This window comes from Anarhichas minor, unplaced genomic scaffold, assembly GCF_050575085.1.
Source record: "Anarhichas minor isolate MPS153535 unplaced genomic scaffold, ASM5057508v1 ptg000010l, whole genome shotgun sequence".
Taxonomy (NCBI): domain Eukaryota; kingdom Metazoa; phylum Chordata; class Actinopteri; order Perciformes; family Anarhichadidae; genus Anarhichas; species Anarhichas minor.
The window spans coordinates 15,741,799-15,752,865 of record NW_027466456.1 but is presented as its reverse complement, the minus strand read 5'-3'; positions in this window follow the sequence as shown (position 1 = coordinate 15,752,865).

Sequence of the window (11,067 nt, the reverse complement as noted above, 5' to 3'; positions counted from 1 at the left end):
TATCAACTGTCACTCAAACCGGAGCATTGAACTCATGGAAAATGACACCCGACATACTGAAAAACGTACCTGACTGCAGGTTGAGGTAGGCGTGGCTGTTGTCACATTGTCCATCCTTAGCTGTCAGTGTCAGGTTGTAGAGCTGGCCGCAATGCATGTTGGGTAGCTGGCAACTGGTCGCGGTGCTGTTGCACTGAATCTTGTGACCATCAGGCCCAAGAGCTCGCACCATGTAGGAGGACACGCCCTCCTCCTCTTCCCACGACACAACTCCTGTGTCATTACTGCATACCATCTCTGCTGTTACTTTCTGTGGTGTGCACGGCACTACAGACCGACAGACAGACAGACAGGTATGGATGAAGACAGGTATAAATAGAGCTTTAAATATGACATTCAATATGCCTTACAAGTGAGTCTACCTGTGTTGAGCTCCACAGCAGAGCTTCCAGCGCTGCTACACGTCTCATCTGAAGCACTAACGGTGATGGAGTAGTTGAGGCCGCACAGCAAGTCATCGAACAGGCACGTCGTATCGTTGCTGTTGCACATAGACGCGTAGCCGCCGCTGCCCTGGGCCACTGCGGTGTAAGACGAGGCCCCTTTGCTGGGCTCCCAGGAGACCGCCACAGCGCCAGACTCACAAACTACCCGGGCCTCCACCTGCTGTGGCACACAGGGCACTGCAAAGGCACAGACAGAATCATGATTCAGGATCAATGTAGGTCCAATAACTAGCCAATATTAGCAATATCATAGAAAACCCAACACTATTTTGCCTAAATTAGGTTTGTGGAAATATTGTATTGTTTAGTAGTACGTAAAATCACAAAGAGCACATACATGCATAATTTTCATAACAGAAACATCACGATATATCCACAAAAATGTCCAAATATTACTAGAAAATCACAGTTGACATAATTAAATTAGCCCAATCTGTAATGAATACTATCTATCACGCTGGCAAGGCCTGAGCATGTTAATTCTCTGTGATCATTCTCACCTGCTTGCAGCTGCATCATGTTACTCTGCGACACATTGCACACGCTGTTGACAGCAATCACGCCGATGTTGTAGGTGAAGCCACACATGAGGTCTGTGAGGACGCAGGACAGCGAGTCCGTCTCGCAGTGAGATTGATCTTCTTCCACGCCAAAGGCTTGGACAACGTAGGAATCGGCCCCTCTGCCGGCCTGCCACTCCACGCGGGCCGTGTTAGTGGAGCAGTTCACTACAGGAACAACATTTCCTGGAGGACAAGGCACTGGAAGAGGAAAGTGAGAAAAAAAGAAGTGAGCCCAATCATAGGTTTTACTTCCTCCATGTTTACCTCCTCAACTGTAGAATTCTGGTCTTAATCATATCTAACAACAAACACCTTTCAAAATCAGATGGAGGTCCCTGAAGTATAATCTTAACAAATGGGGGTCTGTTACGGTCTGACGTTTGCATGTGTATGCTAGGCATTTTTACAAACAGATTTTCACCAATTGTGTTTATTTTTTATCACTGTTTTAATATTTGTACAAATTTTGGGTGGAAATTCGAAGTGGAAAATAATGACCCGTAGCTACTTTGCACCTGTAACCAAAAAAAAAATAATGATGCCACTACAGATCAGATAAACTAGATTTCATTTGGTGTTAAATTCCCCAAAAACTGTATTTAAAATCCTTACCCCCTATAACTCTAATTTAAAGTTACTGAGTGTAGATGCTTTTCTTTCTTTTCTTTTTTTTTTTTTTTTTAGAGCTCACCTGATTCCACCTGCAGCTGGGTGCTTGGCGGGCTGCTGCACTGCTCATTTGAGGCCACAGTGAACACGTTATAGGTCTGACCACACTGCAGGTCTTCCAGCTCGCAGTTGGTGAAGTTGGTTGTGCAGGTGGACACACGGCCGCTAGAGGACCGAGCTGTTGCGGTGTAGTTCAGGGCGCCCTCGGCATAGGCCCAGTCCAAGAGGGCAGAGTCGGTGAAGCAGTCGAGAACCACAGAGCCAATGTTAGGTGTGCAGGGAACTGAGAGAGGGGAGGGAAGAAAGGGAGGACTGGAGTAACACTTGTACACGTTAACAGCAACAAGTCAGTGACACACGTTCACATGTAAACATCCAAAGGCGATTCATGTCCATCCAGTTGTTCTACCTGATTTGAACGTTGTAGCTGGGCTTGGTAAACTTGAGCAAATATCATCCTGCGCCACCACCTGGACAGAGAAGACCTGGCCGCAGGTCAGGTTGGTCAGGGTGCACATTAGGTTTGTCGTCTCGCAGGAGGACATGGCTCCCTGTGTGCTCTGAGCCGTCACTTTGTAAGACAAAGCCCCCGCGCTGGCACTCCAGGACACGAGAACCTGATCTTTAGAGCAGTCTATCGTCATGTCCACATCTGTAGGAACACAAGGCTCTGGAGAAAGGCAGGAGGAGGAGATTGTCATCAAGTGAAGTGAGCATAAAAACAAACCCAGTTAAGGCAACAATTGGATATCACATTTTATATACATTTTCTTCCCTGAGAACCTTGACCAAATGTATTTACACGCCAGAAAATGGATCAAAAACATTTAGAGGATAAAATAGTCTCACCTGACTGCAGCGTGTCAGCCTCACTGGGGTCAGAGTCGCACTTCTCGTTCGAGGCGACGACCGTCACGGTGTAGTTCTGTCCACATTGGACGCCGGGCATCCCACACTGTGTGCTGTCAGACCAGCAGCTTCGTGATTGGCCGTCTTCTTGCGTCACCGTGGCGGTGTAGAACTCGGCCCCAGCCGATCCGGTCCACGAGACTACCGCAATGTTAGCGATGCAGTTCATAAAGCTGGTGACGCCGGTGGGCGGGCAGGGCTCTGGGGGAAGGGAGAATAGACAGTTAGTGAGAGCTGACTTTGGAATAAGCAAAAGAGCCCTTGTTTATGGAACTACAGTTAAACATCAGTGCTGCAGAGTTTATTTTTTTTTTGATGTTCTCCCTGAAAAATAGAGGGTGTTGTAGGTTGTACTGATTTCAAATCCCTCTGTGACAAATTTGTGATTTTGTGATTTATGAATAATGTGTATATATATATATATATATATATACAAAAATGTTAATTCATTGTTGTCAACTACAGTTTCCCAGTAAAATATCCCCCAAATTTAGTGGTTTAAAAGAACAAGTTTAAAAGAAAACAATAAATAATTAAAATAGTAATCTACCTGACTGGAGCATTAACTGCTGACTGGGGATGCTTGTGCACACAGAGTCCACCGCCTGAACAGACAGGAGGTACTTCTGGCCACAGAGGAACTCAGAGATGAAGGTCCAGGTGTCGTTGGTGCTGAGCTGCACTTTGTGGCCGCTGTTGGTCTCTGCGGCCACAATGTAAAACTCAGCAGCGTCACTGGCATTCCAGGTCAGCGATCCCACCTTAGAAACAGATTACAATATGGTTTTATGTTGAGTTTGTTAAAAAGCCTCTATCAAAACAAAAGCGCCTCACAGAGCAGAAAGATGCAATAGTTTAATAATGCCTGAGGAGGAACTTTTTGTAAAAGTCAAATATTCACCTTCGTAGTGCAGTTCAGAGATGAATTCAAGTTCTCAGGGATACAGGGTGCTAAAAACAGAAGACAAACGTTTAGTTGTGAATAATTCTCGATTATTCTGCTTATCATTTTCTTAGGTGATGTCATCATACGTCTTGTTTTGTCTTACAAACAGTTCAAAACCTACAGATAATACATTTTACAATCATATCAAACATAGAGAAACAGCAAATAATCACTTTGGAGACGCTACAACTGGGGAACGTGCCAGATTTATTCCTCAATTCTTGTTGGACTTCTCTAACCTTTCATTTCCCACGTTCAGGTTTCTTTTTCTATTCCTCACTTTTTTTTATTCATTTTCATGTGTGCCCTATAAATATCCCCCTCGTAACTTCCTGGTTTTGACACGACGTTCAAAGGTAGTGAGACTTCTCGCTGTGCACAGTACAGAAGCATGTTTACCCATTCGTATGGACGTGCTGTTGCTCGGCATGCTGCTGCACAGGTAGTCGTTGGCAATGACGTGAACGGTGTACTGCTCGCCACAGTGCAGGTCGTCCCAGGTGCAGCTGGTGGCGTTTGTGGTGCACATGTGGGTGTGGCTGTCCTGTCCCATTGCGATGGCCAAGTAGGACTCCGCCCCGTCGCTCATGGCCCAGCTGACCGAGGCCAGACTGTTCTCACACTGTACGAAGCTCTGCACATGCTCGGGCACGCAGGGACCTGAGGTGAGGGTGAATTGTGGCATCATGATAAACTTATTATTCTGTGCACCACACAAGGCAGAACTATAAATAGAAACACATACCTGTCTTGAATGATTCAGGCATGCTCACAGCGCTGTCACATCGATCATCCTGAGCTTTCACAGTGAAGGTAAACAGCTGTCCGCAGAGCAGCTCAGCCTCCACTGTCGTCTCCTCGGTTTGGAAAGACGTGACATACCCCAGGTCTCCCGTGGCCGACACCACGTAGACTGATGCCCCTTCAGCTGCCGACCAATCCAACACTACGGTCTCATTGTCACACGACCCACTGATTGTGAGGCCAGTTGGCTGGCAGGGCTCTGGAAAAGGAGACAATGTCCTTAGTGGAAATTTATTTTAGTTCAGATGTGATCTTTGCTGGTCCCACTTCTGACGCGCGTGTTCCAATACCGCTACAGTGTCGGGCTCCAAATAACAATTTCTTTTGATCTTTTGAATTAGTAATTTCTTCCAGAAGCTAAAAGCCCAATCAATCCATCAATCAATCACCTAACTAGTTAATTAGTTGACAATGAGCGCTACCTGTCTGAACCTCCACAGTGCTGCTGTTTTCACTGTAGCACATGCCGCTGAATGCAGTTACAGAGAAGTCGTAGGTTTCCCCGCAGTACAAGTTGGAGAACTGGCAGGTGGAGTTGGTGGAGTTGCACTGCAGAGTCATTCCCATGCTGCAGGTGGCAGTGGCCATGTAGAGCTCCACTCCCTCTCTTTGCTCCCAGTACATGTCGGCCGTTCTCGTCCCACACTGCAGGTCCACTCCAACACGCAGAGGTTTACAGGGACCTGGACAACATGTTGAGTTGAGATAAGTTTCAGTGGTTCCCATTCACTCGAATCCCAACTACTCTGTGATGAGATGCTGCTCGACTCACGTGTGCCGAAGGTGACATTAGCGGGTGTCTCAGTCTGGCAGTGGTCGCTGATGGTTGCGAGACTGACGTTATACGTCTGACCACACTGCAGCTCAGTCAAATCACACTGCTGCTCATCGCTCTCACATGAAGCCCGGTGGCCATCCTCTCCTACTGCAGTCACCGTGTACGAGTTTCCTCCATTGGCTGGGCTCCATGAGACCTCGGCCGTGTTGTTGTAGCAATCCAAATCCGCGGCCACGTTTCCAGCTGCACAGGGAGCTTGAGACAAAAGGGACAGAAAGACATAGAGGAAATACAATGCATTTTTCTTGATCACACTTTAAAGCTGCAGGCTCTCTAGGTCTTAAAATTGCCAAATCTAGTAAGAAAGTTGTTTTGTTGGCGACATTAAATACCACTAGCGGTAAACTATACGCTGATGTAAACACAAGCACGGATTATCATTAGTTGCTTCATATTAAATGCAAGCCAAAGGCACTAGAGAGGCTAAACACAAGTTGTCTGGCGTTAGCTTTCTTTGCTCACTGCTGTTTAATATACTGTGTTTTGCTTCTAAGGTTTATTTCCTAATTTCTCGGGGGGTGTAGACATATCCATACACCATGTAATCATTTAAAAAAAGATACCCTGTGGAGTTTTCCTTTCAACAAACAAAGTTATGTTTACATTCACTTTTTCTCACCAAAAAGCATTATGTGTATCCTTGAGGCCACACAGTTGAGTGCATTTGCGAAGCCAATTTTTAATACCTTTTTGAAAACCTTCATTGTTTATATTCTTGTTTGCTGCATCTTGCAAGCACATTACTAAATTTCTTGGAGCATTACCGCCATCTGTTCATCAGTGGAATATCATTAAACTCATTAAAACATTATACTCAGAAGCCATGAGTACGCCATACCTGAGACCAGAAGGACAGTATCGGAGTCTGTACTGTTGAGGTTTTCTCCGATGGCGAAGACGTTTGTGTGGTAGACGATGCCACAGTGGAGGCCTTCTACGTTACAGACAGTGTTGTTGGTGTAACAGGACAGGGAGTGGCCATTACGCCCGGCGAGTACGGCCTTATAGCCCACTGCACCAAAACTGGCCTCCCACGACACGATGCCCATGTTGTTGTGACACTGCACATTGGTCTGCACGTTGTTGGGCGGGCAAGGTTCTAAAGGCAGAAAAAGAAGCATACAGATGATATGTTTCATCTATAAACACCAATACGCTACTTTATCTATGAATCTTCATATGTTTAACACTTTTAATTGTAATATTTACATCAACAGATACTGAAAATATCGAAAGTGTCACGTTAAGCCTAAATTACATACATGTTCTCTGTCCTAGGGCTGCAACTATTTAATATTTTGCTTATCAATTAATCTGCTGATTATTTCTTTGATAAATTAAATTGTTTTGTCTGATCAACACTCCAAAACTTATCGATATTTAGTTTATTATCATACAAGACAAGAAATAAAACAGCAAATCCTCACAGTTGAGAAGGTGAAATAATGGAAGGTTTTGTATTTTTACTTGATGAGTAACGTTCAAAAAGGAATCAACACTATCACCGTGCTGACATCACAGAAAGTCCACTGACTGTTTAGAACCTAGCAAGTACAAAGATGCATCTTCTATCAAGTTCTGCGCATTTTCTCACCTGTCGTAATTGCAGCCGATTCGGTCGAGGTGGACACGCCTTGACACGCAGGATTGTTTGCAGTGACATTAACGGTGTACGTCTGGCCACAGCTCATGTTGTACAAGACACAGTAGGTCTCAGTGGTGTTGCAGGAGACCGTCAGGCCCTGCTCTGTTACCGCTTCAACTGTATAGTAATCGGCACCTGAGGTCACGTCCCACAGCACCTGGCCGATGGTCAGGCTGTACAGGGTGTACACGGGGACGATGTGCTCAGGGATGCACGGCCCTGGAGGAGAGGAAAAGCGTTGATGAGCGAGAATAAGACTAATTTTGCGCGGTGACGGTCCAACATCCAAGTGAAGTGACAATAATTAAGAACATTATTAAATGGTAGGGGACTAAGCATGCAGCTTTGTTAAGCTCGTGTGCCTTGGCTCACCAGTGAGCAGCTGTCCTGTCATGTGAGCGATGCTGCTGCAGGTCTGTCCCACAGCTTTCACCGAGACGGAGTAGCTCTGGTCACAAAGCAGCCCTTCTAGATCACAGTGGGTGGTGTTGGCCTCACAGGTGACGCTCAGGCCCGACGCCGGGGTGGCCGTGACCATGTATGACAAAGCCCCATCACTTGGGTACCACCACACCATGGCTATCTGCATATAGCAGTCCATCACTGCCTCAACATGTCTCGCCTCACAGGGAACTGAGAGGACAGGTAAAACCGTTATGACAGTCTTGACTTTAGTTTGCTTTAAATGTGTTACCGCATTGATGTCTAAAAAGAACTAGAAGAGAAAGTCAAGACAGACCAGTTCCCCTTTAAGCGTCTGTCACTTGACTCCCTGTACCTGAAGGTGCGTCAACCACAGGAGTGGACGGGCTGTTGCAGTATCCATCCGAGGACACCACGGAGACGTGGTAGATCTGACCGCAGCCGAGTCCTGTCACATTGCAGGAGCCCTCGGTCGTGCCCTGGCAGGTTGTGCTCTGACCGTTGCTGTCCTGCACTGTGGCGATGTAGGAGTCGGCTCCTGAGCTCTCAGACCAGGACGTAGTCAGAGTATTGCCCTCACAGTCCACCACAGAGGAGACGTTTGCAGGTGTGCACGGCACTAGTGAGAAGAGATAAGGAAGATTAGGTGTGGGGCTTTAAGTCTTCTAACTGTGTACTTGGTGTTTTTAACCAAAAAAAGATGAATAGCATGAGCTGTACCAGGTTACCCTAGATGAAAAGAAACAAATGCACAAACGTTATTTGTTGTATGCAGCTCCGGATAACGTCCGTGTGAAAGTCTTTACGTACCAGTCTTGATTGTATCACTGTCGCTCCATTTGCTCTTGCAGTCTTGGTCCTCTGCCATCACAGTAGCTGTGTAATACTGTCCACAGCGCAGACCTGTCAGATCACACTGGTTCGTGTTGGAGCTGCACTCGTCCACGTGGCCATCGGTACCCACAGCCCTCACTCTGTAAAACTGTCCTCCCCTGCTGCGGTTCCACGACATGGAGGCCACATTGTCGCTGCAGCTCAGACTGGCTTTGAGGTTCTGAGGAACGCATGGCACTGAGGGGCGAGAGGTCAACACAGACATTTATTTATCCTTTTTTGTTAATGGACTATTCACAAAGCCTGGACGCTGTAGTCATTTTATTCTCTGAATTCTTTCCATGATGCGTGTATGCATTTTGGTGACATGTACAGTATATATATCACACCTGTCCTGGTGATGTCCCCTTCGCTCTGGGAGCTGTTGCATGTTCGTCCCTCGGCCACGACAACCAAAATGTACATTTCCCCACACGGCAGATCGGTGATGTCACAGCCGGTGTCCGACGTGCTGCAGCAGAATCTGCCTCCGCGTATCTGCTCCAGCGTGGCCGTGTACGTTACCGCACCGGGAATGGCTGACCAGGCGATGCTGATCGTGCGATTGTCGCAGCCCACTGAGTTGTTTACATTCTCAGGAGGACAGGGAGCTGTGGAAGGAGAAGCGCTGTGAGGTACAATTTAAAAACAACCTCCTGATTATTGCCAATGTACGGCATGAACCTGGGATCTATACTTACACTACAAAAACAAGATTCTCAGTACGTCACCTTACAGCCAAGGTACAGGAATTGCTTTTGCTGCTTTTAGAGGCTAGTTGTTCTAAAGAGTGTTAACTACTGTGTAAAAAATAGCACATTTCACTTGAAAACCCTCAGAGCTACATTAGATTGAAAACTTCACTCAAAATATCTTATTTTAGTGATTTCTTCAGACCAGCCATTGCCCCTCAAGAGTATATCTTCATTTCTACCACTAAAGTTATTTTTATTGAATGTAGCATCTTTCAAGATATTCTAATTAGCTTTTCTTTGGAGAAAATTGAATTGGTGCTTTCATTTTCATTCCCGGGTCTCTTGGGCAGATATGGACATTTTCAAATTCTACCCAAAGTGATTTTAATTATATTTTATCATTTCAAGAGGTAGAAAAGGAGTTGAAAATCTTGGTCTGGAGATCTGAATCATCATGTTTTAAAGAAATACAAATAGAGCAAATCAGCCATATTTTATCACAGAGCCGATTCTGCATCTCCTCTTTCCCTAGCTGTCTTTCTAGCTTTTTGAGTGCAAACCCTTTAAATCTATTATTGAAAAATGTAAACAAAACAAAAGCCAACAGTTATAGCTCAATAGCTCTGTGTAATAAAACAGTTTTTTAAAGTGACTTCTTGTTTTTAAATTATAAATACTGTTTTAAATATTTATTTATGTATATAGTTTAATTTTATTTTCAATCTACCAGTCTCAGTCGTGACAGCATTGCTTGGTGCACTGGGACACTGCTGGTCGTGGGCCGCCATGGTGAAGGTGAGGTTTTGGCTGCACATCAGCGGCGGCAGAGCGCACATCCCGTCTGACGTGGAGTTACACGCAAATGTCTGGACGGCGCCCTGGCTGTCCGCCGCCATGATGACGTACTCCTCAGCCCCTGCAGACTCCTCGTACATCACCCAGACTGAGTTTACCAGGCAGTCGATCTCCACATCAGACAGGCGAGGTACGCAGGGAACTGAAGGTAACCAGGAACAGGTCAGAGAATGCGTTGTCATTTTTATCATATCCTAAAATAATTTTCTTAAAAGAAACAAAGACACAAATATGATTTAAAAAGAGTAAATAAAATAGAAGACAAAATAAGCTAAAAATAACAGTAGTTTACATCTGCCTCTTTATTCAAGCAAAGCTAAAATATTGATCCTTACCTGTCTTGATCAATTTTGTTGGGCTGTCTCTGCCCACACATCCGTTTCTGGATGGTGTGATGGTGACGTTGTACTTTGTCCCGCACTCCAGCATGGTAAGATTACAGCCGGCGTTTGTGCCGCTGCAGTTGTGTCGGCGACCTGTGGCGTCAACCGCAGACACGACCCCCGCCACACTGCTGTTCCAGGTCACAGATACAACACCGGTGGCACAGTTGACAGTGGGGAAGAAGGTCGGGAGAGGACAAGGAGCTGAGAGGAAGAGGAGAAGATGAGGTGAGGATGAACAAAGACACAAAAATTAACATCTCATTTAAAAAATGGACTTTTTTCTTAAAAAAAAAATAAGAACACAGTTCATAGAAGTAAAAAAAAAAAAGACCTTTTTTCGAAATTGAAAAGCATCATGAATCAACAAGTTTTGCTTTTTTATGTCCTTTAGTCTTTTGAATCACTCACTGATTGGATAAATAAAAAAATGCACTGTGGTCGAGAAACATGGACAAATGCATTATTCTAGATTTTCACACAGTAGCAACATTCAAATAGCACGGAGAAACAGATCTGCTAAACAGATGTGCTGTAACAATCACCTGCAGCTTTACCCACCTGCAAGGACCTGCTTTTTGGGGCTATGGGAGCTGTTGCAGGCCTCATCTTGGGCCACCACTGTAACGTTGTAGGTCAGACCGCACTGCATGTTGCGTACTACGCAGTGAAGCTCATTTGTCTGGCAGATGCTGACGTGACCGTTGCTGCTGCTCACCACGGAGACGCGGAACTGGGAAACGTCACCCGTCGACTGCCAGGTAACGTTAAGGACACCGGACACACAGTCGAGGTCGTTCTGTATGTCCTGTGGCACACACGGAGCTGAACAGAGAAAGACAAAACATCTGTCACATCTGTATGGTCACAGGTTTGATCCCGCCTCAGGTATGCGTGTGGTTGAGGGAGACACTGAACTGCTCGTCATTGGTTCTGAGCTGCTTGGATGAACCTGAAA